We start from the raw sequence: 24,807 nt of genomic DNA, 5'->3' as shown, positions 1-24,807 counted from the left end.
CAGTTGACAAGTACTTGTAATCGTAAACAATGGACAAAAGACCAATCAAAGCAAGAGATCTATCGAATATAAGCAAATGGAATCGAAAGCATTTACACATATAATCATCGTATATAAAGACAAGAATATGGTAAAAGGTGTAAACAACTTTATTAAGTATAAGGAAGAGTTACAACCATGTAATCCAATGTCACTCCTCCAGCTTGAGTTCCATCCAACATCACATCAAAAGCACAACACTTCAGCAGCGTAACAATACTTGCTATAATCACAAACCTCAAACCAACAGTATCTCCTTACAATTCATCAAAGTCCAGCCCCTCCAACCCTTGATCACTATGATGAGTGCTCAATTTATAGGGAAATGGAGGTGGTTTTGTCATAAATTGGGCATTGAATGGCTTTCCAATTTGGGAGTTAGTTTCCATGGTGGAATGGATAAGAGGATAGGAGGTTATTTGATTAATTCCCTATCCAATTTCGAGCTCATAGGAGAGGTTAAGAGATGGGAATATTCTAGAATGATCTAGAATGAAAGAATATTCCCAAAACCCTATGAAGATTTCGCTCAATCTCACTCAGCGCAGGTCAAAGTGGGCCTAGGTGCTCTGCAAAGCAGGCTTGGATGGGCCTAAGTGCTCTATAGTTACCCCTGACCAAGGTTGCGCTGGTCCCTCAAGGAGTCATTTCAGGATGTCTTCAGGCCAGGAAACTCTCAGGAATCATGGCATTCAATGTACTGATTTGTCTAGGGCATGTAGCAACTAAATTAGGGTTTGTTAAGCTCTAATAGTATTGATCTGAATGTTGGGAGTGATGTTCCCAAATAGACCTGTAACAGCTGCCCCCTAAAGCATGAAGTCGAAAATCATAATGTCGAGTGATATTATTTACAATGTGATGAGGAGGTTCTGAAGCGGATGGTGACCTGCATCAATTACAATACATAACGTCATGATATTTTGGATTTTTCATGAATCGTTGAGGGAAGGCATACCCATACTCATCATATAAAATTTTCATTACATGTACATAGATAGTCATCTATAGATATAGACCCATGATGGGATGACCATCAGTGTAAATCCATCGTACATATGACTTAGTACTTTCCTGAAATCGCAGCCTTGATGGATGAAACTAGATCTGGGGTCTTCTATCTCATTCAATCATTCACTCGACTACGAATCTAACCATGTGAATATGTGATCTCAAGTCAAACATGGGAAGACACCTGTTTGATTATCAACCAATGATGTAAGCCATTAACAGACGTGAGAGAGATCACTGATAATGATAATGATCCTCAAGGTACTGCAGTACATTCTGCATGGCAGGAATGGATGTTTTGATGTCAAACAACATACAAAGTCTTTCGATTAAAGGCCAATGATGTCAACCTATCATTGGAAGCGAGAAAGGGTAAAACAACCAATTGAAAGTGTATGATCAGCCAAGTAGATCGTGACGATGGAAGGAGAAAAACCAAGGCTTATCAGATGGAAGAGGTTGATAGAATGGCAATCATGAGGGTTGAAATAGAGATGGGTTCATTTTTACACAAGCTTGAACCATAGGGAACTATGCTTGGATTCGGTTTCATGTTTACACAAGCTTGAAACGAAAAAAATATGCTTGAGATTGGTTTACATGCCCCCAGCATGATGACTCAATTCTAGGTGCATGCCCCCCAAGCTTCATTGCATTCACCTAAGTAGACTACTCGTGGCTATGAGGTGGATGGAATGAAGGTTCATTTACGAGGTTAGGTGAAAGACTCTACTGGGATTTTACGAGATCTAATCAAAGACTCGACTTGGAACTTTGATCCAGGGGACCATGTTTCATTTTTTAATGAGCTTGGCACAAGACAAGGAACTCTTCTAAGATTCCTTGTTTCATTTTTTAACGAGCTTGACACAAGACAAGGAACTATGGTCTGGGACATGTTTCATTTTTTAACAAGGTTGACACAGTAAAAGAACTATCCTCATATTCCTTGTCTCATTTTTAACGAGCTTGACATAAGACAAGGAACTATGTTCATACCCTTTGTTTTATTTTTTAACGAGGTTGACACAAGACAAGGAACTATCCTCGTATTCCTTGTTTCATTTTTTAACGAGGTTGACACAAGACAAGGAACTATCCTCATGTCCTTTGTTTCATTTTTTTAATGAAGTTGACACAAGACCAGGAACTATCCTCATTCCCCTTGTTTCATTTTTTAATGAGGTTGACACAAGACAAGGAAATATCCTTGTAGATTCCTTGTTTCATTTTTTTAACAAGCTTGACACAAGACAAAGAACTATGCTCATAGGACCTGTTTCATTTTTTAATGAGGTTGACACAGTAAAATAACTATCCTCATATTCAAGTCTCATTTTTTAATGAGGTTGACACAGTAAAATAACTATCCTCATTCCCTTTGTTTCATTCTTTAACGAAGTTGACACAAGACAAGGAACTATCCTAATGCCCTTTGTTTCATTTATTAACGAGGTTGATACAAGACCAGGAACTATCCTCATATTCCTTTATCACGACCCATAAGAGGTCATGACTTCCAAGAGGTTCTCATCAGATGGGAGAACAATTCTCTGGAAGGGATCCATAGCAAGGAATCCATTAGAGGGATCTGGTTCCAATGCCCCCAGTACATAATGCACAACATCATGGAATTGATTGTCAATTGATGTAGGCATGGAATGGGTTTCCACATAATTTACCCGTGGCGTGGAAGATACCATTGGGACAAAGGACCATTTAGGGAATATGGTTGACTGGAAGCCATATTTGGACCGGGAAATGAAAGCTGGTCAACGGTGACAATTCTGCCTTCATGCAGGAAACACATCACTCGAAAGAGTGTTGAAACAATAGCTCCCATGTCATAAACATAGTCATGCCCAAGAAATAAATTGTAATCTAAAGGGCCTGGGACTACCATCACATTGAGATAAAAATAAAAAATAAAAAAAATCCTCCCAAAGTAATAGGAAACTCAGGGAGGATCCCTAATGGTTGATTGGTTCCTCTATTAAAAACCAACAGATTCTAGGTAACATGCACAAGTGGCAGTGAACCGAGCACTTGCCAAGCAGTGGAGGAAAGGATACTCACAGATGCACCTTCATCTATAATAGTGCCAGGTACAATCATATTACAAACCTATACTATGATCTGGAAAGTCACATAAGAAGGAAGATGACATCCTGCCAGTCGATTCCAATTGAAGGAAGTGACCAGACTACTTGGAGGGGGTACCGTAAGAACGAGAGAATTACCCCCTTTTGTTACAGGAACTGGAGGATTTTCCTCTTGTCTTGATGGAACAGGAGGGTTGCCTCCAAGCTCATTGGAATCGGGTAAACTGTTTCCTAGACCTGTGATTGGTCAGGTATAGACACATGGGATTCACATTCAGAGAGAGTGGGTTTGACCGACGATTGATTTGGGTCAGTCAATTCATCAACTAGTGAAGGATTAAGGGAGAGTCTCCTGTAACCATATGGAAGTCACTGCAGAGAAGCAAGACAATTATCCAACACTTTTTTGGCTTCATTCAGATAGGGACAAAGGTGAATGGGGTGATTCCCTTCACATAACCTACAGAGAAACTTAACTTTACTCTCTTTCCATGAACTTTACTACCACTAGTTGATGGTGCATCACCAGCATGATCTCCAAAAGTTGATGACACTGGATGATGTGAACGAGAAGACCATTCTTCTAAGATCTGAGGAATACCAGAACAATTTTGAAGAAGATGGTATCCTGTACAAAGTTTGCATGGATATCGAACTTTGTGAGGCTTATCGGATGGATTCTCATCAGAAGTTGCATTCGAAGCAATGGTTGTTTGGTTGCCCCTTGTTGAATTTACTTCTTCTTCTTCTTCTTAGCCACATGGTTACTAGTGTCAATACTTTCACCAGGCGAAGAGGAAGAAGGGGAGGAAGAAAAAACTGAGGAAGAAGGCAAAGGGTCAACTTTAGGATCAACTGGAAGTTGATTTTGTCCAGTTGGAGGAGTACTCGATAGCGGAGCAATCGCGACATTTTGAACCAAGGAGGTTGAAAACAACCATACTGGCAAGCCAATGGTAAATCTCGGAAGGGACAATGTAGCCATATAAGGAGCACCAATATTTCCGAAAGGAGGAAAAGGACTAGGATTCCCATCAAAAGGAATTCCTTAATCGGTAGACTCTAGAGTTGTTGCCATATGTCTCAACCTAAGATCAACTATGGAGTGACATGGAGGATGTTATCCGTGGTCAAATAAATTTATTTTAATCAAAATAAAAAAACAAAAAAAAACAAAATAGGGATAATGTAGGCAAAAGGATTACCAAGTAACTATGAACTGCAGAATACTTCCCGGTGAACCGAGAAGTACGGGCAGGAAATCTCCCTGAATGTTGTGTTCGGTGTATCACAGTCTACAAGGCGGCCGACTCGGTTACCTAAGGATGAATAGAAACCTAATGTAGTCCTCCCATATATGCCCGAAAGTACGTGGAGGCTCAATCTGCGTTAGCGTTGTCTAATGCAAAACTGCACATTGAGAGCATTCCTTTATACTTTACGTATTGTAACACCACCCTATATACCCGTAGGTACGTGGACGAGCTACGATATACTTACGTACGTGGAATGAGGTATCACACTCAGAATGTATCGCAAACAAGTTAGCCACAACTGCTATGTTTAACGACGCCGGAACACGTCTCTAGCCTAGAACCTATAAATGTTATTCATTAGGTGAAAATGCTCCATTAGGTTAATTCAGATGAATTTTAAGTTGATCTTCTTAAGAATTTACCTGTCAAGGTTCACCACGTGAAGTATGTTTGCAATTCCTAGAATGCAACTAACATGAGAAACATTCTTTCAATCAATTAACAATGAAAACCGTGGCTAGTAAGGGATAGAGCAATCAGATCTTTGACAAAGAGCAAAGAGCACACCTAATGCAATTTTCCTAGCTATTCCTATCAAGCATTCATAAACTACAATATGCACGATGCAAGTTTTTCTTTTCAATTCCCTTAATGTTGAAATGAACAAAAGGAAACTAATGCACATACAATTAATCAATCTTTTTGCAATAATGAAGGCTTTACGACAATTCATTTTCGAAAGAAATGAATACTTTTACGACACTTTCTTTTGAGCAAAGATTAATCGACTATAAGCTAACTTTGACAATGAATTGATAATGATAAATAAATCATTTAAGAAACATTAAACAATCAAGGCCAAATTAGGTCTAGGAAAGGAAATACAATCTTGATTCCAAAGACACAACAATCATTGATCTTTCAGCAAGCAGAAACAGAAGGAAATTTGGAGAAAAACCAATCCAAAGGTGGGAAATTTGACCTAAGGATGATTAATGCATCCCTGAATGGGATATAGTGCGCTTTAGAGAACTGTCTCTAAGCCAAGGGTTCTCTGTAGCGCACTGTGTCCCTACCAAGCCTGCGTTGGTGCTAGAGAGTCATTTCAAGAGCCATTCAAACATAGTTTTTAACCAAAAAACACTTCAAAGGGGCTGAAATAAGATCAATGGAGGCAAGTGAGGTCTACTAGGGTGTAGTAGGATGAGGATAAACTACCCGGAACAATGATCGTTCCCCAGCGAAGTCGCCAATTTGTTATGTGGAATTTTGCATCTACGGATAAACATAATTTCCCTAGGTGGGTAGCTACACCGAGAACAAAAGATTTAAAGAGTTTAACCTTTTCCTATAGAAGATAAATAAGACAAGGGACCTACTTGTTATCTTTTGCTTTCCCTTTGTCTCCTTTGTATGCCTCCCATCTCTCCTTCTCGAACTTAATCCACTCAACAAGTACCTGCAATCATAAACAAAGGACAAAAGACCAATCAAAGCAAGAGATCTATAAAATATAAGAAAATGGAATCGAAATCATTTTATAATCATCATACATAAAGACAAGAATATTGGAAAAGGTGTAAACATCTTTATTAAGTAGAAGAAAGAGTTACAACCATGAAGTCCGATCCAATGTCACTCCTCCAGCTTGAGTTCCATCCAACATCACATCAAAAGCGCAACACTATGGCTGATCAGGAGCTCAGGACCAAGTGTCGTAAAATGGTAAAAAATGAAAGTGCTTAGAACTGATTAGAACTTGAACGACCGGATAGAGCTCTTCTTCCTGATTCCGGCGCCACAAACGATTCGAAAAATGGTCGCCGTATGAGAAAGTTATGCCAAAAACAAAATTTGCCCAATAACCCTTAGTTTTTGGAATTTTAAAAAAAAAATTTAAAAAAAAATATTCCTTTTGGCCAGCCAATCACAGGCTGCCACGTGGCAGGCCCTGAGGGCACCACGTGGCCCATGATGACGTCAGCAAGGTTTGTTTGGAGCGCATATTAAAATTGGTTGGAGGCGATGAGGTTTGATCCCAAGACCTCCCGCCTAACACTCTGACGCCTTACCGTTGGGTCAAAGAGGCAGGTCTTATGATATGAGCGGGATAAACATTTTTTAAAGTTTGATTTGTTTTGGGCGGAAACCAAAGGGGGCCAGCCCCCCTTTCATATGACCAAGACCGAGAACCAGGAGCTTGACCATAACCGCCAGCAAACCACCAGCGCGCAATCCAAGGCAGCCGGTCACATGCGCTATTAATACAACTGCAGTTAGACTGGCAGTTTATTTGGCGGTGGCTCCAAATTTGGTGGACGCCCAGATTTGGCGGAGCTAACTGGAGTTAACTAAAGTTAGCTGGAGTTTTTCTAGGGGAAAACTGGAGAAACTTTAAATGGCCATAACTTTGGCTAGGAAAGTCCGTTTTGGACGATTTTTTTTTTTTGATTTTGGGTATTTTGGACCTTCTGAAGCCATTGGCATAGGTTTCATAGCCATCTGAGGTCATTTGCAAGTGTTTTAGCTTCGTGGAAGTTCGAGGAGCCACTAGGGCCAAATCAGTTTGGGAGCTGCATTGGGAATTGTGCAGCCATTGGAAGTGGAATGAAGGTCATTCCTGAAGGTTTTCAGCATTCTGAATCCATTTCTACAACTTGTTTTTCCTTCTGAGGCATTCTTCTCACTGTTTAGCTTCAGGGAAGCTTTCAGGGCCACCAGGGCCATTTCAGTGTTGGAGTTGTTTGGGGGCTATATTCATCCATTTTTGGTGATTCAAAAGCCCATGTCTGCTATTTTCAACCTTCTGAGTCTAATGGAAGAGGTTTCAGAACCAATTGAGGTCATCTTCACCTCGAAATTCTCCATGCAAGTTTAAAGGGCCACTAGGGCCAATTGGGGAAAGTACTGTATAAGGTACAAAATTCACTGTTTGGTGTTTGGGAAAGAGCATGTTCGGCTAATTCCTATCTTCTGATTCTGTATTTACAGTCAGATCTTTCCTTTGAGACACCCATATTCTTGTATTAGCCTTTGTAGCAATTTTAATACAAGAGGACAAGCCTAGTTGAAGAGGTTTGGTCTAGCAGATGTAGCCCAGAGGGGGGGTGAACTGCTTTATCATTTTGATGTCTTTATTTGCTGAAGATGATATGCTAAACAAAACTGATATAAAGTATTAAACAACAAATAACTATAACTTGCATACACACATAATCACCTGTTCAGCTGCAGAAAGTTACTTGTCTTTTTCCGCAAGACCTTAAACTTCAAGTATGTGTATGTCAAAGACTTCTAAGTGTTTACTTTGTTATTTCTTTAGGCAGAGCCTATAGAGGGCCAGGTAGCCTCTGGAACTCATCCTCTTTTTAGAGGTGACATGTCTGGTGAATGCCCCTACAGTCTATTTCTGTATAAGAAATAAGAAGTTTATACATTTTTAGAGGTCATTTTGAGTGTCTAGCTCACAGTTGAAATTATTGGAAATGGATACCTTGCACCCTTAAACAAGTACATTCCATTTTCAGATCAGATGGTATCAAAGCACTAGGGTTGCTTGACTGACATCACTAGCTTGATTGTGTAGCTTGAAAGGTGTCTTAAGCAGTGTTGAAGATTGGCTGCTTCATTATTCTGCAAACTACTTGTTGTTTGAGTTGCTGAAGCTCTTTTGTTCATTTTTATAATGACAACTTCCATAAGTGAGTTCTCAAAATCATCCTCCTTCAAAAGATTCTTTGATGAAGGCTTGAAGCAAGAATTTTTCATCATGATGAATATGGTGAGAGAAATGTATGAGGATGAAAGAAAGAGCTCTAGACTTCAAGAGCAGTTGAATTCCATGAGGGAAGAGAATCAGTTGCTTTCTAACCAATTGCAGGAAATGGAAAGCCAACTTCATATTGCAAACATGAAGCTGGAAAGGATGCATGAGTTGGAGACACAACTCCTTGTTGCCAAAGAAGCCTTAGCCAAGTATCAGCTTGAAGAAGAGGTAAACAATTCTAGTTTGTCTTTAAATTCTGATAAGAATGTTTATGTTGGTTCTTTTGAGAAACATACCAGAGGCATAGGGTCCAAGTTGATGTCAAAAATGGGATATGAAGGACAAGGATTGGGCAAACATGCACAGGGTATAGTTGAGCCAATAATGGTTGAGGTAAGGCCTAAGAATTTGGGTCTTGGCTATGGACAATCTTATGGAGAAAGTTCCAAAGCAGCCATGAAGGCAATTGAAACAGTTCCTAGAAGGAGTTTCATTTCAGGTTCTCTATCTCAAGGTTGTAAAGGTTGTATCCTTGAGGAATGCAATAGTTTGAAACATACCTTGCAAGAAGAAGGTGTGCATAAGCATGCACTTGAACAAGAGAATTGTGAAAGCTCTAAAACCATTGAAGGGATTCATGGTGTTCCAAAAGGAGCTTCTTCTTCGTTTGATTCACCTCCTCATGAATGTAATGAAGGTGAAAGACAAAGGTATAAATCTAATTTCAATCATATTTCCTTTGATCATGTAAAGCATGGAAAATTTCCACACAAGCATTGGAAAAGAATTGCATGTTCTTTTTGTGGTTTGTTTAACCATAGTGTTTCTAGATGTTGGAAAAGAATGGCAACATACAGGAAACTTTTGAAGGAAAGGAGGCAAGAAGCCAAAGTTCCATTGAACAATGCAAATCATGTTGTCAAGAAGATGAATATGTGTTGCACTTATTGCCATAAGCAAGGACATACTGTTGAAAGGTGTTGGGCTCTGAATCCAACAATGCTTCCACGAAAATTGAAGAAATGGGAGAAAGAGTATGGCAAGAATGGGAAGGAAGTTTCCATCATTGATATGTGTCAGGATGATATGCATGTTGATATCGATGTGCAGTTTAAGGAAGCGCCTTTGAAATGGATTGGTAAGAAATGGTTAGAATTCTTATCCAATTAAAGTTGCATGTCTTTTGATTGAATGCATTTCTTTGTTAAGGGAATGCAGGTTGCAAGATGGAAAAGCTGAGTATGAGACTCACTCTATTGCAGCGAAAGTTATATTCAGTTCAGCTTTGAAAGTACATGTACATGTGATTGAGGATCTTGTACTTATGATTGTACTTAAGGGAAAATTGAAGGATAAACTGCATGCATGAGAATGATATGCATGAGCACAGGGATCATGATGACTTCCTTGTTTTTTTAAAACATGTCTGTGTGATTAACTTGAAGGGTTGATTACTTTGTTTTTAACCATGCATGTAATGTAATATTGACTTGGAAAAAGTTAATTTGATCTCCAAGATTGCAAAGAGGAGAAATGATGAGGTGTTTCATCTTTGTAAAAGCCTTCTCATTTGGGAGGCAGCTCTTCTTCTGGAGCGGAGGTGCCATGGATGGGCATTGTGACAGCTAGCAAGCCCACATATTCAGGGGAATATTTCAGCTCATATATCAGCAAGTTCCATTGTTGGTTTCTGCAAACTTTCAGTTTGTCTAGCGAACAAGCTTGGTCGGGATTCGACGAGTACTTGGTTTATGCAGCAACATTCACCATGACGACAGTTGGAAAGGCATGACATTTTGGCATCAGTATGCTCTTTTGGCTGAATGGAAGAGGATATTTCTGTTCCTCAAGTGTTGTACAGTTCAGTTCAGAGATTCAGTGAGCTTTTGGGGACTAAAAGCCTTCTCATTTGGGAGGTGTGATCAAGAGCTCAGGACCAAGTGTCGTAAAATGGTCAAAAATGAAAGTGCTTAGAACTGATTAGAACCTGAACGACGGGATATAGCTCTTCTTCCTGATTCCGGCGCCGCAAACGGTTCGAAAAACGGTCGCCGTATGAGAAAGTTATGCCAAAAACAAAATTTGCCCAATAACCCTTAGTTTTTGGAATTTAAAAAAAAAAAATTCCGGGGAATATTCCTTTTGGCCAGCCAACTACAGGCTGCCACGTGGCAGGCCCTGATGGCGCCACGTGGCCCATGATGACGTCAGCAAGGTTTGTTTGGAGCGCATATTAAAATTGGTTGGAGGCGGTGAGGTTTGATCCCAAGACCTCCCGCCTAACACTCTCACGCCTTACCGTTGGGTCAAAGAGGCAGGTCTTATGATATGAGCGGGATAAACATTTTTTAAAGTTTGATTTGTTTTGGGCGGAAACCAAAGGGGGCTAGCCCCCCTTTCATATGACCAAGACCGAGAACCAGGAGCTTGACCATAACCGCCAGCAAACCACCAGTGCGCAATCCAAGGCAACCGGTCACATGCGCTATTAATACAACTGCAGTTAGACTGGCAGTTTATTTGGCGGTGGCGCCAAATTTGGCGGACGCCCAGATTTGGCGGAGCTAACTGGAGTTAACTAAAGTTAGCTAAAGTTTTTCTAGGGGCAAACTGGAGAAACTTTAAATGGTCATAACTTTGGCTAGGAAAGTCCGTTTTGGACGAATTTGTTTTTTGATTTTGGGTATTTTGGACCTTCTGAAGCCATTGGCATAGGTTTCATAGCCGTCTGAGGTCATTTGCAGGTGTTTTAGCTTCGTGGAAGTTCCAGGAGCCACTAGGACCAAATCAGTTTGGGAGCTGCATTGGGAATTGTGCAGCCATTGGAAGTGGAACGAAGGTCATTCCTGAAGGTTTTCAGCATTCTGAATCCATTTCTATAGCTTTTTTTTTCCTTCTGAGGCATTCTTCTCACTGTTTAGCTTCAGGGAAGCTTTCAGGGCCACCAGGGCCATTTCAGTGTTGGAGCTGTTTGGGGGCTATATTCATCCATTTTTGGTGATTCAAAAGCCCATGTCTGCTATTTTCGACCTTCTGAGTCTAATGGCAGAGGTTTCAGAACCAATTGAGGTCATCTTCACCTCGAAATTCTCCATGCAAGTTTAAAGGGCCACTAGGGCCAATTGGGGAAAGTACTGTATATGGTACAAAATTCACTGTTTAGTGTTTGGGAAAGAGCATATTTGGCTAATTCCTATCTTCTAATTATGTATTTACAGTCAGATCTATCCTTTGAGACACCCATATTCTTGTATTAGCCTTTGTAGCAATTTTAATACAAGAGGACAAGCCTAGTTGAAGAGGTTTGGTCCAGCAGATGTAGCCCAGAGGGGGGGTGAACTGCTTTATCATTTTGATGTCTTTATTTGCTGAAGATGATATGCTAAACAAAACTGATATAAAGTATTAAACAACAAATAACTATAACTTGCATGCACACATAATCACCTGTTCAGCTACAGAAAGTTACTTGTCTTTTTCCGCAAGACCTTAAACTTCAAGTATGTGTATGTCAAAGACTTCTAAGTGTTTACTTTGTTATTTCTTTAGGCAGAGCCTGTAGAGGGCCAGGTAGCCTCTGGAACTCATCCTCTTTTTAGAGGTGACATGTCTGGTGAATGCCCCTACAGTCTATCTCTGTATAAGAAATAAGAAGTTTATACATTTTTAGAGGTAATTTTGAGTGTCTAGCTCACAGTTGAAATTATTGGAAATGGATACCTTGCACCCTTAAACAAGTACATTCCATTTTCAGATCACTGGCGGCATAACAATACTTACTATAATCTCAAACCTCAAACCAATAGTATCTCCTTACAATTCATCAAAATCCATCCCCTCCAATCCTTGATCACTATGATGAGTGCTCAATTTATAGGGAAATGGAGGTGGTTTTGTCATAAATTGGGCATTGAATGGCTTTCCAATTTGGGAGTTAGTTTCCATGGAGGAAGGGATGAGAGGATAGGAGGTTATTTGATTCATTCCCTATCCAATTTCGAGCTCATAGGAGAGGATAAGAGGTGGGAATCTTCTATAATGATCTATAATGAAAGAATATTCCTAGAACCTTATGAATATTTCTCTCAATCTCGCTCAACATAGGTCAAAGTGGGCTTGGGTGCTCTACAGACCAGCCTTGAATGGGCCTAAGTTCTCTACAGTGCAGTTACCCTTGACCAAGGTTGCGCTGGTCCCTCAAGGAGTCATTTCAGGATGTCTTCAGGCCAGGAAAATCTCAGGAATGATGGCATTCAATGTGATGACTTGTCTAGGGAATTTAGCAACTGAATTAGGGTTTAATGAGCCCTAATAGTACTTATCTGAATGTTGGGAGTGATGTGCCCAAATAGACCTGTAGCAGGGGGTTACTTCGAGAAAAGAAAAAGTATTCTTTTCCTGTCTAGAAAAATCATGAACATAAAAATATCCTTCTAGGAGATTTAACCATTTATCTACGGCGTCTACATCTATATGACCCTCAAATATGGGAATGTCAAAGTTAACTTGTACCTTAAAGGGTGTGGCGCTTCCAGAGAAGCTGTTGGAAGTAGATGTGTCGCCCTTGGGTATTCATTGAAGGATCTAGGCATAGTTGTCCATAATCGCATTCCTCTGTCACTCAAGGAATTCTTCGAGCAAGATTTTGAAAGGATCTCCTGCCTCCTCTTCTTTCTTTTCTTCCCCCATGGGAAGCCATTGGGATTTATGAGGTTGATCTTGCAAAGGTTCGACCAGTTCAAGCCCTAACTCCTTATATCTTGACCTCATTGGGGACATGCAAAGAAAAAAAAGAGAAAGAGCAGACTGATCTGATAACACTGATCCGAATTTAAATAGGAACACAAAAAATTATATATATAACCATAAATACAAAGATTCAACAGAAATAACACTTCATCTCATTATCAAATATTGAAATACGCTCACAAACAGAATGGAAATAAGACTAGCTCGAGTGATGGTAGCTTATCTCTGAGAAGAGAAGTGGTAGCTACATGCCTCTAAAATTTGTTACAATGGGGCTCCAAGGCCTGTTTATTATGAGAAACAATGGAAACCCCTAACATCTAGAAACCTAACCCTAGGAGATGAAGCACCAAAATTGTGGCCCTTGTTTGGGTAAATTGGTACATCAATTTCTTGGGGTCGTAAATTTGGCATACGATATCCGTTTGGCTATCATAATACCTTATTTCTAATATCTCTAAGAGTAGGTCGAAAATAAACAAGAGAATTTAATAGGGACATTTTCAGTCTCTCTATTTTCCCTAAAACATCGTTTAGGCATTCAAAATGGATCTGGAAGTTCAGGACCCGAAAAACTGCCAAAAATAGTAAATTATGCTACAATTAAGGAAACTGGAAAACTAAAATAGATAGTGTTAGGGGTCCAAGTGAAATAGGAGGGTGGCCACCAATATCCACCTGGATCACATGTGTAGAGTTTTAGAACCCAACTTTTGATACCCTTTGTAATAGTTATAATTTCCCCATACCAACTTTTCAAGTGATATATGTTTCAAGTTAAATGATAAGTAGACTGCATTATTTATGGTACATATATATGATATATTTGTTTTGAACAAAAGGACATTCCATTAAGCTTGTTAAATACATACATTCTAAAGTTAAAGAACCTTCTTTGTCTTCTTTGCCTTAAAGTCTTTTGCTATTATATTTTTCATGAAAGTTGGGAAAACTTAGAGATTAAAAATTAAAATTTCAATGTTGAATCAATTGAAGTTGCATTAATCTCAATGTGGGCCTAAATTTTGTCTTAATAAATAAAATTTTTGAATATTAAATACTATGTGTGGAGCATGCATTGCTAGTTTTAATAGGCTCATATAATGGATAGTATGTAATGCACTTATAGATGGTGTATGCACTTCCTATATTGGACAAACACATAATAAAATGCATTTTTTTGAGCTATCAAGATGTACAAAAGACATAAAACATTTGAAATTGATGGTAATGTGATTTTAATAAAGTAAATAATTACTAAGATAGCACTAAAAATATTTGAAAAGATACAACAATGACATAAAAAAAAAAAAAATGCATTGCAAACATGATAGGTGTATAATAAACAACAAACAAGAAGATTATGATGCTACATCCTTACATTATAGTAGTATTTTAGATCTTTTAATTTCCTTTTAACTTAACAATAAAGGCACCACATTAATGAAAACATTTTGTAATACCTAGTAGTAGCTAGAATGGACAACTTAAAAGTGCCCAAAAAGAAAGGCTAACAATTTATTTGAACTCTTTCTCAAAGATGAATACGAGGAGAAGATATTGTTAGTCAGTTCAATTAAAAAAAAACTAATGGAATTTCATCCTCAATAATTTGTTCATGGTCAGCTTTTAACATTCTCCAGTTTTTAAATTTTGATTTTTTTCTTAATTGAACTTCTACTAACTTTATGTGCGTTGCACACACCAAGCGATTGTATTGACAACTTATGGCATTGGGTTGATAGTCTTGAAAGTAAACATGACTTTTGGTTTGATGAATATCTTGGAAAAAATATCCTTTAGATATAATAGACCCTCTTTCATATATAGAATCGTTGTCATCATAGTCCTCCAATAACTTCATATTTGAGTTTATAGAAATATTTTTGGAAAAATCACATCAGAAAATCTTTGTCGACGCGTTTCGAACCAATGAGTGTCATTCAACGTCAGGACAAGTTGAAAAAATCAGATCATGGCTACATGTTAAATAGGGATGGCAGATCTTCCAACGGTTAGGTTTGACTGGAAAAACGACTATATTAGACTCGATTGGACCAAGGCCATAATTGATTAAGAAACAACTAGATTTGGTTGGTTAAAATTATTTAATTATAATATTATTATCAATGTATTAGTGTAAAAATATTAATATTTTATAATGCCATTTAATACTTTTTTTTGTTTCTCTATTGAGTTTTATAAAAATTGAGTCATATGTTATATATTAAAAGTATGGATATAATATTATCCTTAAAATTAATAATACTAAATATTATTAAATTATTATCATAACATTATAATAGTGGTAATATTTTTATCATTAAGGTTTTGGGAAACCTTTTAATATAAATTTATTAGCCAAAACCTGCTACTTAAATCTAAATAATAATCTTATAATGGGTAATATTAACCCATTTAGTTAGTTATAACAAGGGAAATCTTAATTATAATAATGTCATTAATGTATAATATTAATATTTTATAATGTTATTTAATATGAGCCAATATTAATAGTATTGCTTTAATATTATCCTTAAAAATAATAAGACTAAATATTATTAAATTATTATAATATTATAATAGTAGTATTTTTATCATCAAGTGCACTACATCAAATAATATGTGACATTTTCTATGTTGTTAATGGGTGCAACTACAACAAAAACATCTCTTACACAATTAAAAAAAGTGTAAATTCATATCATAATTAACAAGAAAATAGTTATCAACGTGTACTTGATTTTATTAGATTTAGATCTATATTTTAACTATTATCTATACTTCTACACAATGATTTTAAAAACATAATATATATATATCCTTTGAAAGCAATTGAAATGTTACCTTCTCTAACAAGATCATAAACTCTATCACCTTTAGATGACACTATAGTCTCCTCTGATTCCATCTCTTCGAAAGCTTGCAAGCAACATTTTCCCCTTTGTATTAAGTTTTGTATGTTGCCAAGCTTTCACATACATATTGTTTTCACAAACATCATTGAATTGTGTGTCCTCTATGCAAACAGGACAAAAACAATATTCTTTTTTGTTATCAAATGCAAACATATTTTGGTACTCTTGTTTTAATTGAATGCAATTTTCAAGTCTTTTTTACTGTGCTAGCTTCATATGGAATCAATTTATCTACATAGTGGACTCCAATATGCCAAAAGAACATGTAGTAAATTCAAACAAGAATTTAAAAATGTTATTTAAAATACAATGTATATATCAAAGATAATCATCTATCAGTTATTTAAACTATAATTTTTAAATTTTTAAAATTAAAAAATAAATAATAAATAATAAATAATAAAAATCATCATATATTAAAAATATATACAAGTTACCTGCTCCAATGCACTTTTGAATAGCCATATCAACCTCAAAATGAGGACAACACTGAGTTGGTTGGTCACTTAACTGTCATCCACCAGAACCAGTGGTGAATCCTGGACCGACAGGCTACTCTTAGAAGGAACCAAAGGCTTCTTCAAGCCTACATGGAAAGTTTTGAGACTCGCTCCGATAAAATGTTTCTAAAGTAGTAGAGGTCAATATTGCTCCTCCTCCTTAGTTACACGTATGATTACTAAATACTTATACTTTTTGGATAAATTTTTCTCATGGAGGGCTATGGATGTAATGAGGCACTATTTTGTAAAGTTCATTTCTTTTGTTTTGTTTGTACCTGAAGGACAACAAATTCGGTCGGAGTTAGGCTAATTTTTCATTCTCTCAGAACTCCTCATGATGTAATATTCTTATGATATAATGAAAAAAGGTTGACTTACAATATATATATATATATATATATATATATATATATATATATATATATATATATATATATATATATATATATAGATACGTGTGTACCTCCCTTGATGTGTTAGTCTCATGGCTTAGTGCAACAATGCACCATTTAACAACTTGATCAGTTAAGACAAGTTAGATTGCAGAGTGGTCATTTTGATATCTTTGAAGAGCTTGTTTTATACATGCCCCTGCACTATCATGTTCTCATTTTCCATGACCAGTCTCAAAGAAATTCCAACAATGTTTAATGTTGGTTTTCATATGAAGACGACACAACCAAAAGAATGATCATGAAGATTTGAATTGACTTGTGCATCCATCTGACCATATCCAATGTTCATTGAATTTTATTCCATGACCTTTCAATGAATCATAAATCTTATCAAAGTAATGTTGTACCAAATGTGTATCATGTGTACGATCATTGATACTATAAAAATGATATTCATTAATAACATGTTGATTCTCACTGGTGCTTTCTATATGATAAACATTCAATTTTACGTGTCTATATAGAACATGGACAAGCATAGAGACTTGGTCAGAATAATAATATTCACTTTGTATTTCATTTTGTGCAACAAATGTGTAATTTTATGCAAAATCAACTATTGAAAAAATGGTCCCATGAAAAAAAAAGTCACGGGATTTTTTGAATTGTAGGTCTTGCCATCGAGCTCTATGAGAATTCTTGGTGTATTTATAAATTTGTCTCAAACTTCTTCAAAAAATCTATCAAAGAAATTTCTTCTTCTTGTAAATCAATCCTTCTAGCACTTGTACTACCACTTGCACCAATCAATGTATGGATATATTCATATCTCTTCCATTCCACTCTTATGTTGAACATTGATTGATCATTCATATTAATAGGATATTTATTGTGAAACAAAGTCAAATTTCCACAATGATCAGATTTTTTACCACCAACTCATTTCTTTTGGTAAAATAATTCATGATTTTCTCTTCCACATAAATTTGGGATATGAAATCATGGATAGTGGAAGGAGGAGGTGAATGTCTCCAAAATGTGTTACCAAAATTAAGGAAGGTGTCATAATATAATTGAAATTCCACATGATAACGACAACAAAAAGTTTACATATAGTGATAGGCTTAACATGCCATGGTTTTTGTTGCACAAAAGTACTAATTGAGACATTAATTCTACGATTCTCTTTTTTGAACTTATTGAACAACTCTATCTAAGTGGTGTCCAATTATATATGTTTTGCATGTTCTTCATATTGATTTCTTGCTATTATTCGCCAAGTCGCATCCCTTTCTTTTGGTGAAACACATTAATTTTTCACCCAATATTCATATATCCTTTTTTTAACATTTTCTCCAATTCTGTCAAGTTTGTATGGTTTCCTACAAATAATTGTCCAACAAGCAAGCTCATCATTTGCATCTATTTGCAATCAAAATTTCCTATTCTTGTGCAATTTTTTTCGTGAGGTCCCTAATGCTTTTTTCATAGATTTTATCAAACGATTTTCTATAACAGTTGATGAAACCATTTTTGTTTGTATTGCTCTATGTGCATCTAGATCACTTTTCCTTCTAGATCTTCCAATTGATTTTAGAGCACTACTTATATTTTGAATCACATTTTCCTTCACCTTTTTATCTTTTGTTGATTTTCAAATGCCCAATAGTGTTATATCTTCTTTTAATTTCTTCGATGTTAAGAGACCTCTCAAAATTTGAGCTTGAATTGTCACATTTTAATCTTTGAATAACTTATCAATAATGAGTTAACAAAATACCATATAACATAGTCAGCTTTTTCATCTCCATCTGTGTCAGTGCCGACATTTTCTAACACTTTATCATCGATATGTTGAGAAATATAGGGCATCAACAGTTAGGTGATTTCTCTTTTATTAGTAACTTCTTGTGAGTGATTTTCATTTCTTTAGATTATGATCTTCTTCTTTCTTAGGTTATTACTATTCTTCTTCATCAAACAACTACCAATGCATAAACAAGATAGACAAGAGACACAAAATGTAGGCTATGAGTCAGGGCCAAAACCTGTCACTCTTTGAGAGGAAAACCCGCACAAAATTATTCTTATAGATATTCCAATTGACGAATACTAAGACCAAGACCCTTGAATTTTTTTTCACTCCAAGACCAAGACACAAGTTCTCTTGAAATTCAACCTTCTTCTCAACTCCTCTTCCACTTCAACCTTCTTAGCATCGAGACATTATCACCACTGTGAGCTTATCATTGTCTTCACATCAAGATGTCCTTTACTATGAGACCTCCTCGTTATCATATTACCGAGACCTTACTTTTTTTATGGCACCAAATCCTTTTCCACATGATAACATTGACTCCTTTGTGGTGCACCGAGACTTCTTCTTGATCTAGCACTAAGACCTTTTTCCTGAGATAACACTGATATCTTTCCTTTAAGATAGCACCGAGACCTTTACTGAGATTGCATCGCTGTGGTGAGACTTCATTATTGTGTGTATACTACAAACACTTGTTGTAGTAGCATTGAAGATAAGATCACCTATCCGAGTTCCCTTTCTGAAATGCTTGTCATTGTAACAGTGATCTGAATTACAAAGGTAAATTGAACTCCTTGACACTTCATCGAACAGTAGTCTCCTTACCAAACTATGTTTCTCTTCTTCTCTGAAATAGTCATCCTAATCTTAGAACTCATTCGAACTTTTGTCTCTGTGGAATAGGTTGAGGTGCCTATTTATAGTAGCCTCCTATGAATATAAGCTGACGCGACCTTATGAAGGGATGTGTCTCTAATTAGGTGAGCCGACATGAGTCTTCTACTTCATTTTGAGGCTGAGTTTGAAGAGAGCTTGTGCTTGTATTTGGAGGGCTTCTAGACAATTCTATAGACATATACATTTGTAATATGCCCAAGAAGGGTTCTTCATACATGAAATTGACTCTTTTGACCTTAATGGAAAATCCTAAAGGCTCTCAATGGGAGCCATCTAAAACTTAAATATCTTGTGCATGAAACCCATGAAGCAAGCATTACAATAATAATTTTATTTTTCTCATTTTAATCATTTACAAAAATCATAATTACATGTCATTATGAAGACCAAACCTAGTTACACTTTTCAACGCTCCATCTTAACTAGGGAGGTATTCATAATGGTACTTGTTCATTCTCAATCTTAAGAATTTATCATAAGAAGAATCAGACTGGTAACCCATTTGTATAACATCATATCAACCAACATTGTCACATAGCAAGGCCTTGACTAACAACTCTATCTCTCCACAAGATCTGAGCTCAATGTTGGCAAGACCAATGATTTATAGACACGCTTATCATTGTCTCTCCTAGAACATACTCCACCTAGGTTCTCAGGGTGTGTTCCACAAGGACTATTCCTATCTTGGATTCCCAGTCCTCAAACAATATGGTCCTCTACGACTACTCTTATCTTGGGTGCCCTATTTCATCCTCAAAGAGCATCGAATGCCATATGTTTACCCAATCCTCCATTTTGTCTTCCCAAGTGAAGACCAGAATGATGTGTCTATCTTGTTAGAAAATTATATGTTACAGAGCAATGGAACACATAAATTATATCGTAGAAATATAAACACAGAAAACACATAAAAACAAGAGAGACACACATATACGTCGTTCACCCAATTTGGGTTACATCCATGGAGAAACAGCCAGTCCTTCCTTTTATATTATCCAACAAAATGAAGAGATACAACCTACAGCAGATCCTTTGTAATTCCCTCTGTTGAAAAATGTGCAACAAGAAATGTTAAATTTAGAATGTGCTAAAAATAGACCTGCTAAAAATAGCATGTCTAAAAATAGCAGTTTGGCCAGTGAAGTCATTGGCCACATTGGGTGAGAGGTGAAACTGCTAAAAATAGAAAGTTCTAAAAATAGCATTTTTGGGTCCCTTCCTATTTATAGCAGTCCCTAGTCTATATATAGGAAGTAAAATCAATTTTGGTCTTAACAGCAGTTGGAAATATTAATTAATTAATTCATTTGAGTTAATTAGTTAAGGAAATTCGAATTTGAAGTCTTTGTGAGCATGCACATGAGTTGTCCCACTGATTGAGGAATTTATCCTTAATTTCCTCCACTGATTGAGGGAATAAGTATGAGTTCTATAATGAGAGAATCAATTGACTTAGTTCTAACTAGTTAGGTCTAGTTAGATTATTTTAACAAGTTGTTAAAATAATAAAATATAGTTTGTTAATGCTTGCATGCATGTGACAACTATTATTTTAAATAACTGACAATTCACTCATGGATAACTGTTGCATGTCGTTCTGTAAGAGACCCAGTTGAGATCAGATGAGGGACAGTGTACTATCAGATGCTTGGATATTTCTAGTAAGTATTCCTTGCATGGAGAAGGATCTATTATAGGATATTGGAGGATTTGTGGCATATATATTGAGGCCTAGGTAGTCTATGATCTTCATCTTCTATTACAGAGAGAGCATGATAGCTTTTGAGTTGATTATTTTTGTATGTTGTTGAAGATCTCCACTTGATTGATAATACAGAGTTGGGGTTTTAGGCTGGTGCTTTCCCCAGTGATATATTCTGTGTTATGTGTGATTGATTCCTTCTTATCAGTTATATGTGTTCATGCTTGATGTTGCTCATGGTTGATTAGCTTCCACAAAGTTTATGGTAGATGTAGATCTAGTATTATGCTTTAGTACATTGCATATATCGGTTTGTTCTACAGGTGAAATTTCTACATGGTATCAGAGCTAGCTGATTTGTAGAAAAAATTCTACATGGTATCAGAGCTAGCGGATTTGTAGAAAAATTCTACAAAATTCTACATGGTACCAGAGCACAGGTGATCAAGCAAGAACAATATACTAGCAGGAGAAATTTGAAGTTTATTATTCGGGATATAGATCTCAAGTTCTTATCACATCTATTTCATCGATGGTGTTCTATGGTTTGAGGCTTGAGTATGCCCTTGATGGCAGCTCAAACTATATAGCTTGGAAGGATCACATGGAGGCAGTTTTGGAAGATAATGGCCTTAAGGATTTCATTGATCAATAAATTCCTAAGCCTACTGACAACACTGAGCAGGTGGAATGGAGGAAGTGTGTGGCTAGAGCTAGGAGAATTCTCTTGGAGGGAGTGCGAGATCACATTGTCTCGAGCCTCCATGGGAAGGAGACTCTGCATGCAATGTGGAAAATAGATTTATATCAAAATAGCAGTGATCAGAGGAAGCTGTCACTGAAGGACAAACTTTGAAAGATCAAGTGTGAAAGGGATGAGACGATCTATACGTATCTGACCAAGCTCATCACATGCAAGGATGAACTTGCAAGTGTCGTGTGAGGATATTGTGAGTCTAGCACTCCTTGGCCTTCCTAAGAGCTGGCATAGCTACTAGGACTCGGTGAATGGAAGGGAGAAACTTCCAGATTGGGAACGACTATGGTCGGATTTGATGAAGGAGGAGATCAGATGGAGCACCAGAGACAGTTCTTCATCCATGCATGATGAGGAGAACTATGCCTTAGTGAGTAAGGTGAAGAAGGGGAAGGAGAAGGTTTCTCTTTCTGAATCAAGTTCTTCCAATGATGGGAAGAAGGTTGACAAATTGAAAGTGCGATGCTTTCACTGTCATGAGGTGGGCCATTATGCTGCAAATTGTCCATGGAGGAAATCCAAGAAGGGATCCGGGGAAGGATCTGATGGTGAGGCACTTGCTTCACAATTTGAGTTGGATTTCACACTCTTCGCATGAATGGTTTCATCCATGGTGGGAAGTAATTGGTTTCTTGACAGTGGAGCTTCTTTCCACATGACCGGCGACAAGAGTTTGTTCAGTACTTTGGACGAGAAAGATCTCCAGATACTCATAGCGATGGGTAATGATGAGAAGTATAGTGTCTCAGGTGTAGACTCTTGTTCAGTACTTTGGAGGAGAAAGATCTCCAAATACTCATAGCGATGGGTAATGATGAGAAGTATAGTGTCTCAGGTGTAGGCACAGTTATTTTTCAGAGGGAGCATGGAGCTTGCCTTACCTTGACCGATGTCAAGTATGTACCAGGACTGAAGAGAAACTTGGTGTCAACCGCGATACTGGAAGACATAGGCTATGATGTAGTCTTCAGTAAGGGAAAGGTTTTCCTTAGACACATCATCACTAGACAGGTGAAGCAGATTGGTTCACAGCTCAAGAACCTGTATGCTCTTGAGGTTCAAGATGCATGCAAAGCCTTGAGCAACAAGGCAACTGATGGAGACTTGGTGGTTGAGAGGGAGGGTATATTACCTCTTAACATGTAGAGCCAGAAGAAGTCTCAGACGATTGTGGAGGAGCCACGATTGGTGCAGCAGCTTCAGGAGGTTGTGGAGAAGCCACAACAGGGGAAGCTGAGTGGAGATCGAGTAGAGACATCTACTCATGCAGAGACCTCTAATAGGGGGAACTTCGAGCCAGGTGGGCTGAGGGATCACATGCAGCCATACCTCCAGGTAGGAGGTGGGGCAATATAGAGTGAATGTCCCAAGGAGAAGGGGCAGGATCCTTGAGGTACCCAACCTCTTGGATGAGACCTTGCTATAGGAGCCCCGATGTGGAGTAGCAGGAACTGACTGATTGGGTAGAGACAGATGCAGATGGAGCGGCAGAGAGAGTGACAGTGCAGGGAATCCCAGGACAGTGCATAGCTAGCAGGCTGCAGCAATGCGAGAGGCATAAGTGTTTTTCACAATGCTAGGTGGCACAGAGAGGTGTGCAATGGTGCGAGATGCATGGAGATGTTGCAGTAACGCAGATGTCAGAGAGGGAGCACTTGTCAGCAGCAGGTAGAGCTTCAGCATCAGAGTATGTTCCTAGCCCAACAGAGTGGTCAGTTGGGAGTGTTTTTGTTCCAAGTGTTGTTGGAGCAAGTGGACCGGGTAGATGTGTTGCATGCAGAACATTCCAGAGTTACAGGATTGGGTTCGAGAGGAAGCCTTTCTTATTGAGAGGGAGTGTTGAAAAATGTGCAACAAGAAATGTTAAATTTAGAATGTGCTAAAAATAGACCTGCTAAAAATAGCATGTCTAAAAATAGCAGTTTGGCCAGTGAGGTCATTGGCCACATTGGGTGAGAGGTGAAACTGCTAAAAATAGAAAGTTCTAAAAATAGCATTTCTGGGTCCCTTCCTATTTATAGCAGTCCCTAGTCTATCTATAGGAAGTAAAATTAATTTTGGTCTTAACAGCAGTTGGAAATATTAATTAATTAATTCAGTTGAGTTAATTAGTTAAGGAAATTCAAATTTGAAGTCTTTGTGAGCATGCACATGAGTTGTCCCACTGATTGAGGAATTTATCCTTAATTTCCTCCACTGATTGAGGGAATAAGTATGAGTTCTATAATGAGAGAATCAGTTGACTTAGTTCTAACTAGTCAAGTCCAGTTAGATTATTTTAACAAGTTGTTAAAATAATAAAATATAGTTTGTTAATGCTTGCATGCATGTGACAGCTATGATTTTAGATAACTGAGAATTGACTCATGGATAACTGTTGCATGTCAGTTCTGTCAGAGACCCATTTGAGATCAGATGAGGGACAGTGTACTATCATATGCTTGGATATTTCTAGTAAGTATTCCTTGCATGGAGAAGGATCTATTATAGGAGATTGGAGGACTTGTGGCCTATATATTGAGGCCTAGGTAGTCTATGCCACCACATTATGAAATGGGGTCCAATGTAGTGATACTTCTTAATAAAGAAGATAATCAGTCTCCACACCCAAAAATCTCCTACTTCGAGACTGATTATAACAACTCCACCGTTGCTTCATTTGCTGGACAATGACTTCACTTTGGACCTAATTGTTTCTCATCTTCATCATCATACTTGAAGACCAATTGAAACTGAGTAGAATCTCAGTTTCTCCCTGGTTACAACTTTTGTTAATATATCTATAGGATTCTGGGTAGTGTGTATCTTTTCCAGCTTCAACTGTCCATCTTCCAACACTGATAGGGTTTATTTTAAAAGAATGGTACTTCTGGTTTTCCTACTATTCATA

The sequence above is a fragment of the Pinus tabuliformis genome, chromosome 7 (genome assembly GCF_031772625.1).
Source record: "Pinus tabuliformis cultivar Carrire ecotype Pingquan chromosome 7, CPIR1, whole genome shotgun sequence".
NCBI lineage: Eukaryota > Viridiplantae > Streptophyta > Pinopsida > Pinales > Pinaceae > Pinus > Pinus tabuliformis.
Note: the sequence above shows the minus strand (reverse complement) of the source record.